Source organism: Dasypus novemcinctus, unplaced genomic scaffold (assembly GCF_030445035.2).
Source record: "Dasypus novemcinctus isolate mDasNov1 unplaced genomic scaffold, mDasNov1.1.hap2 scaffold_176, whole genome shotgun sequence".
NCBI classification, from domain to species: Eukaryota; Metazoa; Chordata; class Mammalia; order Cingulata; family Dasypodidae; genus Dasypus; species Dasypus novemcinctus.
In genome coordinates, this window is record NW_026688163.1 from 30,532 (window position 1) to 48,646 (window position 18,115).

Here is an 18,115-nt window from a genome sequence, read left to right on the forward strand (position 1 = left end):
CACTTCCGCAGGGTAGTGTAGTGGTACATAGGTATAATGGCCTGTACTTCTCATTGCAATGTCAGGATGATTCCCAAGTCACACTGGAACATTTCAACAATAAATTTCCCTTGTGGAAATAAATTGCACTGCATTTTTAAAGTGGCAAAGAAAATAGGAGAGCTTTCATGGCAGAAAACTGGAGTGTGAGGCTACGGACGGATGCGTGCTTTGATTTGACGGCAGAAAGACACCTCGCCTTTTATTTTCTTATGGATATTTGGTGAGTTTCCTACACGAGCTTCCTTGACACAAGTAACTAGCCTCATAGGTAGAGTTCAATAAATAATAGAGTGTGCTAAGTTTGGTTAGATACCTCTGATGTAATTAGGCCACATGCCACCGACCCCACAGGCAGAGCCCACGCCAGCTGGAGGACACGGAGATGCGCAGGCACCAGGTCTTGGCGGATTTGGGGAGATGCGTGGGCAGGGCAGGTGTGGTCAGCTCTCAGGACCTGGCCGTGGTGGCACAGTCCCTGCCACTTGTTTTGTGCCCTGCCAATCGCTTTCTGGCCTGGCAGAGGGTCCCGAGCAGGCAGCCTCGCAGGCTCGCTCAACCTCGCATGCACGGCCTCGCCCGGGCCACGGGCTTCCCGGGGGTGGAGCGCCGGCTGCCTTCCTTCTGGGAAGGGGACAGGTTTGCACCTGTTTGGAACATTTGAGAAAACACGGAAGGGGAGTCTGTGCTCGCCCTCCAATGTCGGCTGAGCTCGGGTGCATCCTGGGGGGTGCGTGGGCTGCATGCCGGGGGCAGGCTGCTCAGGGTGGAGGGGGCCGGGTGGGAGTGAGAAGGAGACGAGAAGGAGCAAGTGTGCACCTGGGGTCTCCCAGCCAGGGACTGGGGCTGCGGGGCCGAGACCAGGGGCAGCACGCTACGGGGCGGGAAGCCTTCTCATCTGGGACCCGTCCACACTGCTGAGACCCCAGAAGTCCGAGCTGGGCTCTCGTGGGAGGAGGGGCAGGCCACCCAGGGGAAATGGGCAGGAGATTCCAACACCCGCACCCATGAGCCTGCTCTGGGCCGCTGGGGGCCTTTCCGAGCAGAGGAAATTCAAACACGCTCAGAGAGACCCGGGGGGGCCGGGAGCCAGGGAGCCCCGCGTCGGAGCTGCTAGCAGCTGCCAGGGTCAGCGCAGGGCAGGGTCAGCACAAGGCCTGGGTCAGCATGGAGCCTCGGTCAGCCGGGGCCCAGGTCAGCACAGGGCCCAGGTCAGTGCAGGGCCCAGGTCAGTGCAGGGCCCGGGTCAGCACAGGGCCCGGGTCAGCACAGGGCCCGGGTCAGCGCAGGGCCAGGTCAGCCAGGGCCCAGGTCAGCGCAGGGCCAGGTCAGCACAGGGCCCGGGTCAGCGCAGGGCCTGGGTCAGCCAGGGCCCGGGTCAGCACAGGGCCCGGGTCAGTGCAGGGCCCGGGTTAGCACAGGGCCTGGGTCAGCCGGGGCCCGGGTCAGCGCAGGGCCAGGTCAGCCGGGGCCCGGGTCAGCGCAGGGCCCGGGTCAGTGCAGAGCCTGGGTCAGCACAGGGCCTGGGTCAGCGCAGGGCCCGGGTCAGCGCAGGGCCAGGTCAGCTGGGGCCCGGATCAGCTGGGGCCAGGTCAGCCGGGGCCCGGGTCAGTGCAGGGCCCGGGTCAGCCGGGGCGTGGGTCAGCGCAGGGCCCGGGTCAGTGCAGAACCTGGGTCAGCACAGGGCCTGGGTCAGTGCAGAGCCTGGGTCAGCGCAGGGCCAGGCCAGCCGGGGCCCAGGTCAGCGCAGGGTGCAGGGCTGTGGCCTGAGCACTGAGGCCTGCCTTCGAGCGCAGCGCTCTGAGGCCTCGGGGCCCTCCATGGTGGTCCTGCCATCGGGGGCGGCAAGGTGCACAGCTCTTGCACCCACTGCCCCCCTTTTCACAACCCTCCCTGGGGCCCACACATCCTAACAGAATGTTTATTTCCACAGCTTCTCACTCTCGGGTGGTTGGGGGGAAACTGCACCCCCTGAAGCCGGCTGGGTGAGTAGGGGTGCTGATGCCGTGGTGGGTTGCAGCAGGTGTTTCACAACACAGCGGGGGCGCTGGGGGGGGGGGCCCGTGTGAGCCTCCACTCCTGTTCTGTGAGCCCACAGCCTCTCCTATGCCCTTACTGCTTAGGTACGTTCATGTGTGAATGAAGCACTTCACTAACGTTTTATTGAAAAACCCCTTACTGTAAGTAGTAGCTAGACATTTACACAATAGTGTCCACGTTATTCCGGGGGTTGATGCGGCTCTTCTCTGCAAACAAACATGTCTTGGTTCACTGAAATGTAGTCACTTATTTAAACGCAGAGATTACAGAATGTAAGTTAAAGAGCTATTTACATTGGATAAAAATACCTTTCCTCAAGTCTCATATGAGGATATTGTATTTCTTCTTATTTTGATACATTTTAAAACTAGAATGGAATTTATCATTGAGAAAACATTTTAAAAGATTATACATCACACCTTATCCTACCTTAAAAATTGTTTTCACGTTGGTGACAGGTGTAAGACTTTAATAATCAGATGTACGTCACGAAATAATGTCAGTAACTTTTCAGTGAGATAAAAGCCATCCATGATTCTAACCAGAAACAAGAAGTCACTTTTATTAAGTGGTATTTGAGAATTAATTACACCACACGTGTGCGAGTCGCTTAATAAAACAGAGGGTATTCTATGATGCCTCAAAGCTCTCACAGCCCAGAAGGAGCGCGCCTCCGCAGGCGGCCGGCCGCAGCCGGGAAAGCTTCGCCAAGTGCGGACACGACCGCGGGAGCGTGCCCGGCCCGCGCCGCCGCCTTGGAAAGGCGCAGTTTGATGCAGTACGGTTTTATTGACTTGTCCTCTCTGCTGTTAATTCAGTCACGGGGAATTACAAGGCAATTATTTTCTGGAAAGCACTGGCTCCCGGGTTCTCTTCTGGCCACGAAGGGGAAGGGGGCTGCGTGCTCTGGGTCTCGGCGCGTGGGTTCCTTAGGTCCCTTCGGCAGAGGGAGGCTGGTGCAGAGACGGGCGCTGAGCCCACGGAAGCGGATTCCCATCTGCTGCTGCTCTCCCGGCGCCCGTGGCACGGCCCTTGAGAAGGCCTAAGCCCCCCGAGCCCCTTCCCGTCCCTGCCTTCGGGGGGCTGCGCCCTCCGTGTCTCCAACGCCGCATCTCACGGGCCCCTCCCTCCCTGCACGTGGGCCGTCCAGGGCCGGGGGTGGCGTCGGGCCACGGGCCGGGCACTGTGTGGACAGGGCCAGGCCCGCCCGCCCGCCGCGGAGCTCGCTCCCGAGGTGCAGGCCTCGGGGCCGCGGGGGCCGCGGTGCCGCTGACGGCGCTGACAGCGGGTCAGCCCGAGGCTGGGCCATCTTCGCGGGGCCCCCCTCGCCCTGGAGGCCCCCGCGCCCGCGGCCCACGCCCCGTATCTCGCCTGGGTGACAACACTCCCCTCGCAGGCTCTCCAGAGGTCGGGCCGGATGACCCCGCGTCTCCCAGAGAGGCCTTATCTGGGCCGGCAGGACAGGAGGCAAAGGGTCTGCAAAGGAGCCGAGATAGCCGGGGCGCGGGGGGCGGGGGCGGCCCCGGGGAGCTGGATCCCCACCCCCTGCTGCTGGGGGAGCTCAGCTGCAGGGCTCACGCCGGGGGTCCTTGCTGCTGCACGCGGCCGAGCACAGGGCGGTGGTCCCCGTGGACGTGGCAGGGCCTCGCGGGTGGTGGGGGCTCTGCGGGCCCCCCCGCTCCGGTGTTGAGACATGGGCCCTGTGCCCAGGGCTCTCCCACCCCCAGCTGCCCCCCAGGTGTGCTTCTCCCGTGTCCCCGGCAGAGGTCCACATGGAGCATGGGATCGTCCACAGGGACCAGGGCACATGTCCAGCAGGGTCAGGTCTCCCACCCCCCTCGGCAGGACCCTCCGTGAAGGCGCGGGGGGGTGGGCGTCTGTGGGGCTCCGTGTGCCTCCGCCGAGGGGCAGGGGAGGGGTCTCCACTCTCGCTCCTCGTCACCCGCATGGCAGCGTCCAGTGGTGGCCGAGCCTCCTTCTCGTGAGGCCCCACGACCGGGGGGAGGCCCTGGGGAGCCCACCGTCCCCAGCTGGCCAGCTCTGGGCCCCGGGCCCCTCCTCTGCACCCCAGCGCCTGCCCACCCTCCCAAAGGCCCTGGAGGGGACAGGGCGCCCCTGCTGCCCCGGGAGGAAGTGCCCACGCCCCCAGCCCCTGACAGGGCCGCCCTCACGCGGCCGTTCACCCGACGATCCGCAGGAGGTGCAGGTGCGCAGGCGGGGGCCGGGGCCCGGCACCACCCACGGGCCACCTCCTGTCTGACCTGGATTTGAACAGAAAAACGCAGGGCCATCTCACAGCGCCGCGAGGAAATCAGGGGACACGCCGTGTTCCCGCATCAAGGAGAGGGAGGAAGATGATGCGTTAATTAAAGAACAGACTAAGCAGGGCGAACCTTTTGGACGGAGACATAACATTTAAGAGTAAAATCACCCTGGCGGGGTAAAGGTCAGAGAAGATCAAGTAAGGCGCTAATAGTTGTGCTTTTTCCATTTTCTTATCGATCAATATTACATTTTTTCTGAGCTAAAACGCAGCAGCAGACGCATTGCTGACCTTTACCTCACCCTTCCGTTGTGGGTAAAATCACCGCGAAATAACAAATGACTTTATAAGCCACGGAATTTTTCTGATCCAAACCCCCAGGTGAGCCCCCATCGTCCTCGAAAACTATTTCTTTCGAAAATAAGAAGAATGGGCTTCTGTCCTAATTAGACACTTGAGAACAGCCGCGCCTTTAAAAATAAATGACCGATTTCAAAATTTTCCAGTGTGCCGAGAGAACTCTGTGATGTGCGTTTAGAGGCGACGGCGTGGCTCTCGGAAGCCCGGGTCCCGCTCGCGGCCCGGTGGGGGCGGCGTCCCCCCAAGCACAGGGCCGGGACTCAAAGCTGCTCTCATCACAGGGGCTGCATCCAGCTTTCTCCACCTGAGAATTGCCGAGGTCGCTGTCCAGAGCACTTCTGTGAACTGGAGAGGGGAAGGGCACACTGGAGGCCCAGCAGGAACCCCCCCACCCCAGCCCAGCGCCCCACACGGCCCCACAGGGTGGTGTGGACTTGCGTGGCCTGCCTGGCTCACTGTGCCTCTGAAGCAGCCACGCCACCCAAAGCCACGACATGAGGCTGGAGAGTCAAACAAACAAACTGTTTTCAAAAATTGAAAGGACTTTCACGGCTTTGTTCATAAGACGAGCCCAAGGTTTCAAAGCCTGCTCGTGCCGTCGGGATGCTGGTAATTGTTGTTTTAGATCCTGAGTCCTACGCCCGTGTGCTGTGTAGAAAGGACCTGTTTTCACATTCTCCGTCCCCAGAGCATCTCCGGTAAAGACGACAAGGAGGTGAACCACGAGAACTGATTTTAACAAAGCTTTTAGAGTCACAGAAAAATAAAAACACTTTCCCTGGTATTAAAAGTATACGAGGAAGCGGCTGTGGCACAAGCAACTGAGCTCCTGTATACCATTTTGGATTACTCAGGTTCACTCCAGGCACCTCCTGGTAAAAAAGAGAAAAAGGAGAAAAAGTGTCCCAGACCTGCGCGGAGAGGCGCTTGCCGCGCGGCGAGGCAACACACCAAAAAGACGATGACACCACCGATAAAAAAAAAGTTTGTGGATTTTCTTTAAATTTCATGAGTGAAAATAATTACCTAATACAGAAACTCTACTATATACATTACCTAAAAACTTGGCTAGACTTGCGTCACTTGGCTAGCATGATGCGTGGTTTATGTAAATTGTTTGGAAATTGTAAACTACTATACAAATGTAAGCTCATCCTGTTAACTATGTGTTTTATGCTTTTTCTTAGTATTATCTTTCAATAAGTAGCAAATGAATTTGTTTTTCAAATATTAGGATCTTAGGTCTCACTTATTAACACGAAGACTATTTCCCCCCTTTGAGATGATTAATACAATATTTTTAAGAAAGGCACTTCATTTTTTTATATTCTACTCATTTGTTTCTCCGTAAAACAAGTGGCCGTCCAGTGATGGTTCATCTCACGTAATGTTTTAAAAACAGACACCAGCATAACTCACCAAGTAGACGCGGCTGTTAATGAAAAGTTACCTTCCTTTTTATTTATTCATTTTTGCTCTTAAAAACCCAAGCTGGGATGAAAAGGAAAGTTTTCCCACTGGCAGCGGGCGGGACCCTCGCTGCGGGAACTGCAGCTCCTGCGCCCTGCTGTCCGGCCGTGCCCGCCGGCGGGTCGGCAGCACGTGTTTAAGCTTCCCGCGGGCAGTGAGGAGCCCAGGGCGGGTGGAGGGCACGGCGCGCGGGGCGGAGGCAAGCCCCGGGGGGTGGGGGGGAGTCCAGGCGAGGCTCCCACGCGCGGGAGGGAGGGGGCCCCTGGGTGGGACAGGAGCAGGGACGCTGAGCTCGGCCCCTCCTCCCCTCCCCCTCCTGTCTTCCCCCTCCCCATCTCCTCCTCCCCTCCCTCCTCCCCCTCCTCACCTACTCCTCTCCTTCCTCTCCCTCCTCCTCTCTTCCCTCCTCTCCTTCCCTTCCTCCCTCCTCCTCCTTCCTCCCCCTCCCCCTCCTCCTCCCCTCCACCCCTCCTTTCCCTCCTCTTCCTCCTGCACTCCCCCTCCCCCTCCCCTTCCCTCCCCCTCTTCTCCCTCCTCTCCCTCCTCCCCCTCCTCTCCTCCTCTTCCTCCCCCTCCTCCTCTCTCCCTTCCTCTCCTCCCCTTCCTCCCCCTCCTTCTCTCTCCCTTCCTCTCCTCCCCTTCCTCCCTCCTCCTCCTTCCCCCTCTTCTCCCTCCCCTCCCCCTCCTTTCCCTCCTCCCCCTCTTCTCCCTCCCCCTCCTCCCCTTCCTCTTCTTCCTCCACTCCCCCTCCCCCTCCTTCCCTCCCCCATCCTCCTCCCCCTCCCCCTCTTCTTCCCCCTCTCTCTCCCCCCTCCTTCCCCCCCTCCTCCTTCCCTGGCTCTCCCAGGACTGATTGAAGAGACCCGGTGGGTCCCCCAAGAGGGAGTGGACAGGGGCGATCAGCGAGCGCCTCGCGGCTGCACTGAGCCCCTAAGGGAGCTGGGCGTGGAAGGCAGGCGTGTCACTGACACACCCGGACCGGACACCACGCGGAGCCTGGCGAGGGCCAGGGCAGGGGGGCCGGCGCGCCTCCCAGGTGGGCACAGGCACAGGGGCGGTGTCGCGGGTGCAGCCTCCCGGGCCTCGGGGGGCGTGGCCACCCACCTCCCCCAGCGTCACACCTCCCGCCGTGGCCCCGCCTCTGGGTCGTGGGCTAGGCTGCCAAGGTGGGAAAGCACAACGAGAGTTTTCTTTTCCTGCAGATGAAAACTACGGGCACACTAAGCTGCCTCTGGGGGTCCTTGCCAAGAGACCCTTCTTTCCAGTGTGATGCCCGCTGCATGCCGCGCGGCCAGGGCAGGAGGGTGCTCCTGCTGCAGCGTCTCCAGAGCGCGGGCGTCGTGGTGTCTCCACGAGTCCCAGGAAGGCTCGAGCCAACGAGTGGCCAGCTGGACCACCCCCACCACACAGCGGCCACCTGCAGGGACCCCGGCGGGAGGCCTGGGGCAGGGGCAGGAGTCCACCCAGGAAACCGCCCACTGCGAGCGGCCGGCCAGGCCCTGGGCCACAGCTGAGGACAGGGGCCTGCTTGCGGGCAGCGTGGGCTGGGGCCGCGGGCGCCGAGAGCATGCCGGGGGCCTGGGTGCCGGGGACAGCCCGTCCCTGGGGGGCCGCGGGGTTGCAGCAGACAGGGGGGCACTTAGGAGCAGGAGCAGCAGACACCAGGAGCATGAGTCACGCAGAGGCCTTTGGATCGTCGCCTGTCACCTGCCACCCGGGAAGGAATGCAAACCCTAAAATAGGACGCGGGCGGGGGCACGCATTGCCTCCGGGGGCCTGCTGTCCGCTGGGGAGGAGCCGCTGCCAGGCTGCTGCTCTGAGGGCGCGTCTTAAACCTCATCCAGCGTGCATCAGCCCGGGACAAGCTAGGGCGGCCGGGCCACGGCCACGGCCAGCCACGCCGGCGCACGCTGGAATTCATGCCAGCTTTAAAAACGACCGGCAACGTCTCTGCAGCAAATGCCCCCTTCCTCAAACGTTGCCGCTGATTTCCTACACGGGTTGAGGAAAACAACTTACAAATACAAGGAGAAAACCTTAAGGGGAGCACTTTTCGGTAGAAATGAGCCTGAATGCTAAAGCCCAAGTCACGAGGAAGACACGCTGGAGGAAACCGGTTTCTCTGCTGCAGCGTGTGACTTTTTACAGAAAATCAGGTTTTGGCAGACAGATGCTTTTGTTAGAACTGAAAAACATCTGTGCCTCAGCATTTATTTTTGGTTGGAAGTGACTTGTTTTATTTACAAACTAAATGAGTCTTATAGAAAAATATGTTTACTAAGAAAATGTGCTTTGAAACAATAAAGGCCTGGAATATCATGATTTTTCTTGTCTTCTTTTAAACAACCAAAAAATGAGTATTTTATATGAAAAATAATGGTTGGATTTGTAGGGCTTTGGGTCCTCGGGGAGGGAGGTCTGTCCGGTCTGTGAAGGGCGGCCTTGGAGGGGGCGGGCACCCAAGTTCACACTGGAGGAGCAGGGAGAGCTGGAAGGGGCCGCTCGGGCGGCCGGGCCCTTGCAGCGCAGTGTCCCCGGGCGCTTGAGTCCAGGCATGCTGGCCGCAGCTGGCACCGAGCTCTACAGTGAAGGTTTGAACTAAGTCCCTGCAAATGCGTCATAGCAGGAAGGGGGAAATTTACATAAATTTTTAAAAATGGCTCATGTAAGTGTCTACACTTTGGTTTCAGAGCTTGGTTTGTTTAAACGGTGCAGTCTCCCATTGAAAGCCTTGTGCCTCGGCGCTCCAGGGGGCCCGTCACGAAAGACAGGACGCGGCCTCGTCTGCAGAGCTGTCAGCGCAGGCGGCCTGTCGCTGAGCGAAGCTCTCCTCCCGCGCTGCTCCCCTTTGTCTGGGGAGGGACGCGGGGGCTGCCCCTGGCCCCTCCGGCTCTCTGTACCCTGCCTCGAGTGGCCCTCGGCTCATAAGCGGCGGCTCCGGCCTGCGCCGCGGCGTGTCCCCCACCTCCGGCCTCCGGGGGGGCCCGCCTCGTGTGCGCGCCACGCCTGGCTGCGTCGCCCCCCTTCTGGTTTCTGGGGAAACGCCCAGCACAGCCTCGTTTTTAATGACAGAATGAAATCTCAGTTTTAATTACCTGAACAAAAAGCCTTCGAGGCCCCCGGCGTGCCTCTCAGGCGGGCACGGAATGAGCCAATTACCTAAGTCTCCTCTCTACTGCTTGCAAATGTGACCTATTTCGAGAACGTGATGGCAGCTTCCCGCTGTGCGTGTGTCACTGTCGTCTGCACCTCCCACCCCCACCCCCCGACATCTTAACACCCTCTGGTGACTGGACACGCCGGGCAGGGGGAGGGGGCGCCGGCGCTTTAACGAGGGGGCCAGGCTGGGGGCCGCCCCGCGAGGGACCCCGCGGGTGGAGAGAGCACCCAAGCTGCCCGCAGGGGGACAGCGTCTGCTCTGCTCGTGGCCTTAGCAACACTCCAGCACTCGATAAGAACAGTGGACGGGTGGGGGGGCCGAGAGAGGGGGCAGGCCAGGGAGCGCGCGGAGCGGCGGGCCTGGACGCGGGAGGCTCCCGGGAGCACCACTGCGGCCGGCGCCGGGCCGGGGTGGGAGGGCTCAGGGCAGGCCCCGAGACGGCACCATAGCTCGGAGGGTGCCCTTGCCAACCTGCCGCCTAAAATCAGCTCCTTGACCTGCCAGCAGGTCCCTGCGCCTGCTCTGGGGAGCGCGATGGAGGGAACAGTGTCCCCCAAAGGCACGGGCAGGTCCTCAAATGGGTGTGACCCCGTTTGGAAATAGGGTCTTTGAAGATGTGTTTGGGAAGTGGAGGTGGCTCGAGCATTTGGGCACACGCGGACCATACGGGAGGTCCCAGGTTCAGTACCTGGTGCCTCCTAAAGAAGACAAGTAAGAAAGCAAGCGACGGGCTGGCACATGCAACAACATGATGCAACAAGATGACACAACAAGGAGACACAAAGAAGAAACACAGAGGAAACACAATGAGAGACGCAATAAGGCAGGGAGGGAGATGGCTCAAGCGGCTGAGTGTCTCTCTCCTCCTTGGGAGGTCCTGGGGTTGGTTCCCAGTGCCTCCTAAAGATAAGACAAGTAGACAGACAGCACAAAATGGATGGACAGAGAGCAAACAGCGAGCACAAGCGGAGGGGTGGATTAATTAATTAATTAATTAATTAAAATAAGAAGGGTGTGATTGGTCAAGATGAGGTCAATCTCTACTCGGGTGGCCCTGGACCCAAGAGTTCTGGGTCCTTATGAGGAGGTGGAGACACAGAAGGCGGCCTCGGGACAGTGCAGAGCCGAGTCGTGCCGGGCGGTGAGGGGAGCGCAGGTGAGGGGCTCGGGTGCCAGCAGAGAGGAGGCTCCACCCGTGAGGAGATGGGAGAGGGGCCTGCAGGAGCAGCCGAAGGCGCACGGGCAGCCTCCAGGCGTGCCCGGGTGGCCGGGGGAGAGGGAGGCCCGAGAGGGATCCACTGCTCCGAGTTACACTCGACAAGTGCAGCCGCAGGCCCTCGAGCCTCCGGGCAGGGGTCAGTGTTTAGGAGAGAACACAACTCAAAATCCCCTGCGATTTGGGGGAGCAAAGCATCCGTGTTGCTTCATCTGCTTTCCTTAGCAGGCCCAGGCGCTCCTGGCAATCTCTGGGGCCGCGGATGCCAAAGGACCCTTCCAAGGCCATGCAGGGACGTCTTGTGGACACGGCATGGGTGGCAGGGGCTCCTGGGCACCTCGGGGTCGCAGTCCGCAGCAGGGAGGAGCGAGGTAGACGAAGCGCCTGGCGCCATCCTCTGTCGTAGCTTTTCCTATCACAAGATCACAAGTGAAATGAGGCTGATCGACGACTCGCCGAATCAACCAGGCTCGGCGGGGAGCGTGTCCCTCCACAGCAGCGTCCTCAAGAGGAGGCCAAGCAGCGCCAAGGACGCCCCGACAGGCGGCCGGAGGCCACGGCCCTGTGCGGCTGCCAAGGGCCCTCGCTTCGGGGACCCCTGGCATGCCTGGCTCTGCACGGCGCGGTGGACGGAAGAGAAGCCTGCGTGGCCTTCAGGGCCCACGCGGGGGGCTGGGCTGTGACCTCCGTCGGGCGAAGGGCTGGCTGAGCAGCCACTGGCCAGGGCACAGCGTTGTATTCTCTGCATCTTTAAAGAGGTACGTTTAAGCTAAAGAAGGCGGCCCTGGAGACCAGCCCCTCTCAAGACGAGAATATCATTTCCCTTCTAATAAAGGTTTTGGGAAGTGGACTTGGCCCAGCGGTTAGGGCGTCCGTCTACCACATGGGAGGTCCACAGTTCAAACCCCGGGCCTCCTTGACCCATGTGGAGCTGGCCCATGCGCAGTGCTGATGCACGCAAGGAGTGCCCTGCCACGCAGGGGTGTCCCCCACGTAGGGGAGCCCCATGCGCAAGGAGTGCGCCCGTAAGGAGAGCTGCCCAGTGCGAAAGAAAGTGCAGCCTGCCCAGGAATGGTACCACACACACAGAGAGTTGACACAACAAGATGATGCAACAAAAAGAAACACAGATTCCCGTGCCGCTGATAAGGATAGAAGCAGTCACAGAAAAACACACAGTGAATGGACACAGAGAGCAGACAACGGGGTCGGGGCGGGGAGAGGAGAGAAATAAACTTTAAAAAAAGAAAGGTTTACACCTTGTGTTGAAATCCTCCACCGAGAGGAAGCCCTGGTCCCCCTCCCAGGAGGAGAAGGTCGGAGCAGGGAGTGTTCGAGTTTCAGACATGTTCGCGGCTTCTCTGTGGCCACACGGGAGTCGCCGCCTCAGGGGCGCCCTGGCAGGTGGGTGCTGCATCGCGCATCCGCCTCGTGAGTGGCTGAGCAGGGTAAGCCCCTCAACGGCCCCGTGGCCTCAGACACCAGCCACCCACAGCCTTGCACGGAGCTGGCCGCAATCCAGCCATCTATGCAGCAGGACAGAGCTGAGCGATGCGTGAACAGGAGGGTGGGATCGAATCCCCTCTGTCCCCACAGCAGGCTGGGCCCAAGCCGAGCCCGTGCCCTGGAGCCGCATGCGCAGCCCAGTGTCCACTGCCATGCTGTGGCCTCCCATGTGACGACTTTGAGAAGACCCGCTCCTCTCGGCGAGCCGACGCGCATGTCCCCTGGCCAGGGGCTTCTTTGGCGAGGGTCCCTGGGGTAGAGTGATGCCCCAGTTCTGAGGAATATCCCCCCAGTGAGAGGGACCCCCTGGAGCCTCGGCAGGGCCAGGGGCCCTGCATGCCTGGGCCGACGGCGCTGCGCCAGGCACTTCCTGGCATGTCACACCATCAGCAGGTGACCGCCCAGGGGCCAGCCCACCAGGCCCACCTGCCCGTGGTGTCCTTCAGCCCCGTGGCCGTGTGAGTCCAGCCAGGAGGAGGGACTCCCAGTGAGCCCAGGAAGGTCTCAGGGGGCAGCCGGCCAGGAAGCAAAATGTCTGTGGCACAAAGTGATGCCACAGTGTGGGCCACCAATGCAAGTGGCCAGCATGGGCCACCAAGGTGGGCCACCAATGCAGGCCGCCAACAGGGGCCACTAATGCAGGCCACTGATGTGGGCCACGAAAGCAAGCCAATATGGGCCACCAACGTGGGCCACCAATGCAAGTGGCCAATATAGGTTACCAACAGGGGCCACCAACGCAGGCCACCGAGCAGAGGCCACTCCTTCCCGCCTCACCTCCCCTACTTGGGAACCACCGGCACGTCCTCAGTCCTGCAAACACGTTTTGTCTTCCTCCCCAAAAGAGCTTTGAAACCCAAAGGCACTCTGCTCCCCAAACTGAAGGGAGCAGACGCGGGTCTCAGTCTACGGGTCTCCAGAGACGGGGCCAAAATGGCGCCCGGCGCCCCCTTGGAGGCCACGAGAGACCAGGGAGGTGGCAGGAAGGCTCTGCCCTCTCCGTGCCGTGGAGGGCAGCATGGGGGTGCCTGCTCACACGGAGAGTCACAGCAGAGCCCGAGCAGCGGGGCTGGGAAACGGGGCAAGCGCGGGTCACATTTATAAGGCCAAGTACAGGATTTCACGGTCGGCGTTCCACGATCGGCGTTCCACTTAGCGAGGAGCACAAGACTTTACTGGTCAGACCAAGCCGCGTCCTGGGGTGCTGGGCTGAAGGAGCCCCCATTTACATCCAAAGGGGCCACCCGCCCTCCGTGACGCGTCTGCCCGGCGGTGGCCGGGCCGCTCAGCGTCCGCTTGGCCCCGGGACCCTCAGGGCCTCCCCCTGACCTCTCCCCTTCCAAAGGCAGCTCTCTGCACGGGTGCCCTTTCCATCTGCAAACTCCTCCAGGTTCAGGCGACATGTCTGTCAGGACTCTGGCGTGAGGACGGACGTCCGGCTTCCGCTGGAAGGAGCAGTCTCCAGGGCCGAAGCCCGCCCGGGGGTGGCTGACGCAACCGACGCGGTTGCTGCGAGCACCTGGCACGCGCCCACCCGCCTCCCAGGGCCCCTGGCCCTTCTCCTGGCCTTCGTGTCCCACTCCCACGCAGCCCCAGGGTCAGAGCCCCAGAGCCAGGTGGCCCCGCAGGCTCAGCTCCCCCCGGACCCCCACCGGCCACACCCCCTGTGGTCACCTGGCTAGGGGCGGGCCTGTGACTGGCAGAAGCAGCTAGAACCCCATGCTGGAGGGAGGGAGGAGCCAGTCCCCAGGAGAAGGGCGCCTGCCTGGCAGGCTGTAGGACACACGCGCAGGAGCCCCCGCTCATCTCGCATCCCCCCTCTCCGCCCGTCTGCTGGGGGAGGCCACAGGGGGTCTGCGCCCAGCCCCCCGGCTCTGTGGCCGCCCCCCAGAGAGGTGGGCCAGGCAGGTGCCGAGCCCTGGCTCACGGGACGCCTCGCTTGCCTCACCCGTGACCAAACCGGGGGCTCCAGTGACACGAAGGAGCGCCTCACCAATCTCCTTGGCGTGGGAAGACGGCCCCTGGGGACCCCTCCTCCGGCCGCACGTCGTCCGCGTCGTGGCCGAGCTGGAAACGCGGGCTCCGCCCTGCGCGGCACCCTGGGCAGTGGGGCCCTGGGCTCCGTGCCTGCCGGGCCTGGCCACCGCCGCTCCCGCCTCTGTCCTCGTGTTACTGAGGGCTCTGGACCAGCTCCCAGCAGAATTCACCATCGCCGGGGACGGTGCGCCAGCTCAGAGCCAGCCGGGCGAGCCCGCGGCTGGACAGCTCCCGGGCGAAGCGGCCCTCCGCCGTCCCTCGCTCACGCACGGGCCTCCGCTCTCCTCGGTGACCGACCTCGCCGTCCTGCACCCGCTGGACGTCCACGCGGACGAGGAAATGGCAGCCTGGCCACAGCGGGTCTCCCTGGCGGCCCCAGGGGCCTGTTGCCGGGAGAAGGGGTATGACGGTGGCCACACTGGGCCTCATGCCCCAAGGCCAGGGAGAGGAGAGGGGAGGACACCGGCAGCCCCAGGGCCCCGCTTTGATTGGGGGTGGGGGTGGAGTGACCCCCAAGGAGAGAATGCTGGGTCAGCACACAGCACCACGCTGGGTCCGCGGGGCCCAGCGAGCGCGGGCAGTGTGGCTGGAACCGGGCGGGGGCCCCAGCCCGGCCAAGCCCCCCGGCCTCTGCTTCCCGCCTGCCTTGGGAGGCCTACGAGTGTGCACAGGACCGGTGGACAAAGCCCCTTTACGCGCCGTGGGCGACCGCCCCACATAAATCCACACCCCAGCAACACTGGGGCCTCCTGCCACCACATGCCCTGAAACGGGTCCAGGAGGGCCGGGCCGTGTCCAGCTCCACACCGGGCCGTGTCGCGGTGGCTGAGGGCAAAGGCCGGCCGGCCACAGGGCCTCCATGCCTGGCGTCTGTGTCCCCCCACCCAGGACCAGGATGGCTTGTTCAGGGTGATCGAAAGGGGATCCTCGGGGACCCACCAAGCATCAGTGGAGCGACCGGAGAAGGGGCTGAAGAGCTTCTGCGGGACCCAGTTCCGAAGGCGCCGGGTCCAGAACTGCCACGCCGTCGGGCGACGTGCAGCCAGGAGAAACGCCATCAGAAAACGCATGAAAAAGAGCTGCTGTCTCGTGATAAAAGTATCACTCCTCCGGGAGACGAGCTACAATAAAACGGAAGGGTCCGGATTACGGAGGAAGGTGTGTGGCTTCAAGGGCTGTGGAGGGGAGAGGGCACCCCCGAGGGGCCCAGCGGGGTGTCTTCCTGGGGCCCGGCCCCCCTCCACAGCTTGGAGTGGGAAGGACGGAGGCACCTGCTCCGCCAGGGGCTCCCGCGTGGAGCTCAACCATTACCTGCCACTCAAGGGTTCAAAGACAAACGCAGAAAGTTGGAGGCTATGACATACTTCCTGCCATCTGGGACCCAAATTAGAAAACCTCTCACCCCAGCAACCTACTGAGGTCCGTCCCCCTCAGTGCTGAATCTGTCCCCCAGGCTGGCTGCACATGGCGGCCGCGTGGCCCCGGGGGCCGGGGGTGGACAGAGGACAGAGGCAAGAAGGGGTGGGGGCAGCAAGGCCCAGGCAGGGGAACAAAGGGGATCAGAGCAACTCCCTCCAAGGGTGGGATGACCGGGGAGACGTCCTGGAAGATGGTGGGTCTGGAAGGCGGCGGGACGAGGGGCACCCACAGGGAATTCAGGGGGCGAGGGTTCCGATGGCCGACAGGAACCAGCACCCAGCACCGGCTGAGCCCCCTTCCCAGGCTGCTCTCGGGGAGAGGGGCCTTGGCTCCGGAGCTCGGCACGCCTGTTTGCGCTGCGCCCTCGGCCACGGCCTTCGGAGACGCACGTCTCACATTCCCTGCTGGTCTCACCTCACAAGGGGCTGTGGATCCTTTCTCCACGGAGAGCGAAAGGAATGTCTGGGATCTAGGGGCAGTGCCGCTCCCACTGGCCTAGAGCGCTGCCGTGGCTCCCACTGCACTTGCAGGAAGTTCCCTCCTGAGCAGGCACAGCCTTGCCTTCCTTCCTAACCTTGTCCCCAGCTCCCCCGTCCCATCTCCCGTCCCCCACCCCCCTCCCGTCACTGTACCTCAGACCCAGGGCTTCTCTCACTTTCTCAGACGCTCCAGGCTCTCTGCCGCTGCAGAAGCCACTCACGTCCTGACCCTGAGCTCTGGAATGTTCTTTACTCCACTCCTCACCAGGCTGAAGTCCAGCCATCCCTCAGGGCCCAGGTGACATGTCGCCTCCTGATGAGGCCTCCAGACCTGCCCCCGTCCAGGGAGGAGCCCAGCACTGCCCAGGGAGGAGCCCAGCACTGCCCCATCCAGGGAGGAGCCCAGCACTGCCCAGGGAGGAGCCCAGCACTGCCCCGTCCAGGAAGGAGCTCAGCACTGCCCAGGGAGGAGCCCAGCACTGCCCTGTCCAGGAAGGAGCTCAGCACTGCCCAGGGAGGAGCCCAGCACTGCCCAGGGAGGAGCCCAGCACTGCCCCGTCCAGTGGAGGAGCCCAGCACTGCCCCATCTAGGGGGGAGCCCAGCACTGCCCAGGGAGGAGCCCAGCACTGCCCCGTTCAGGAAGGAGCTCAGCACTGCCCAGGGAGGAGCCCAGCACTGCCCAGGGAGGAGCCCAGCACTGCCCCGTCCAGGGAGGAGCCCAGCACTGCCCCGTCCAGGGGGGAGCCCAGCACTGCCCAGGGAGGAGCCCAGCACTGCCCCATCCAGGGAGGAGCCCAGCACTGCCCCATCCAGGGGGGAGCCCAGCACTGCCCCGTCCAGGGAGGAGCCCAGCACTGCCCAGGGAGGAGCCCAGCACTGCCCCGTCCAGGGAGGAGCCCAGCACTGCCCAGGGAGGAGCCCAGCACTGCCCCATCCAGGGAGGAGCCCAGCACTGCCCAGGGAGGAGCCCAGCACTGCCCAGGGAGGAGTCCAGCACTGCCCAGGGAGAAGCCCAGCACTGCCCTGTCCTGTGGAGGAGCCCAGCACTGCCCAGGGAGGAGCCCAGCACTGCCCTGCCCAGGGAGGAGCCCAGCACTGCCCAGGGAGGAGCCCAGCACTGCCCCGTCCAGGAAGGAGCTCAGCACTGCCCAGGGAGGAGCCCAGCACTGCCCAGGGAGGAGCCCAGCACTGCCCCGTCCAGTGGAGGAGCCCAGCACTGCCCCATCTAGGGGGGAGCCCAGCACTGCCCAGGGAGGAGCCCAGCACTGCCCCGTCCAGGAAGGAGCTCAGCACTGCCCAGGGAGGAGCCCAGCACTGCCCAGGGAGGAGCCCAGCACTGCCCCGTCCAGGGGGGAGCCCAGCACTGCCCAGGGAGGAGCCCAGCACTGCCCCATCCAGGGAGGAGCCCAGCACTGCCCCGTCCAGGGAGGAGCCCAGCACTGCCCAGGGAGGAGCCCAGCACTGCCCCATCCAGGGAGGAGCCCAGCACTGCCCAGGGAGGAGCCCAGCACTGCCCAGGGAGGAGTCCAGCACTGCCCAGGGAGGAGTCCAGCACTGCCCAGGGAGAAGCCCAGCACTGCCCTGTCCTGTGGAGGAGCCCAGCACTGCCCAGGGAGGAGCCCAGCACTGCCCAGGGAGAAGCCCAGCACTGCCCCATCCAGGGAGGAGCCCAGCACTGCCCAGGGAGGAGCCCAGCACTGCCCCATCCAGGGAGGAGCCCAGCACTGCCCAGGGAGAAGCCCAGCACTGCCCAGGGAGGAGTCCAGCACTGCCCAGGGAGAAGCCCAGCACTGCCCTGTCCTGTGGAGGAGCCCAGCACTGCCCAGGGAGGAGCCCAGCACTGCCCCATCCAGGGAGGAGTCCAGCACTGCCCAGGGAGGAGCCCAGTACTGCCCCATCCAGGGAGGAGCCCAGCACTGCCCAGGGAGGAGCCCAGCACTGCCCAGGGAGAAGCCCAGCACTGCCCCGTCCAGGGAGGAGCCCAGCACTGCCCAGGGAGGAGCCCAGCACTGCCCAGGGAGGAGTCCAGCGGGCCATTTCATCAGGCACGTTAACCTCTGCCTGCCTTGCCAGTCCAAGTGCCCCAACGCCCTGCTGTCTCCAGGACCTCACACCCTGACAGCTG

The 18,115-nt window shown here is 62.8% G+C and overlaps 1 long non-coding RNA gene across 2 annotated transcripts; it reads right to left on the reverse strand.

Moving 5' to 3' along the window:
• Positions 1-4,946: 4,946 nt before the first annotated feature.
• Positions 4,947-16,300, reverse strand: LOC139438526 (uncharacterized). Of its 2 annotated transcripts, none has more exons than XR_011648200.1 (3): positions 16,143-16,300; positions 15,031-15,212; positions 4,947-5,574 (listed from the first exon to the last, which is right to left on the reverse strand). It is a non-coding gene; the product is annotated as an uncharacterized lncRNA (long non-coding RNA). The 2 variants fall into 2 exon arrangements; XR_011648201.1 differs by lacking the exon at positions 4,947-5,574 and adding an exon at positions 14,354-14,474.
• Positions 16,301-18,115: the final 1,815 nt, after the last annotated feature.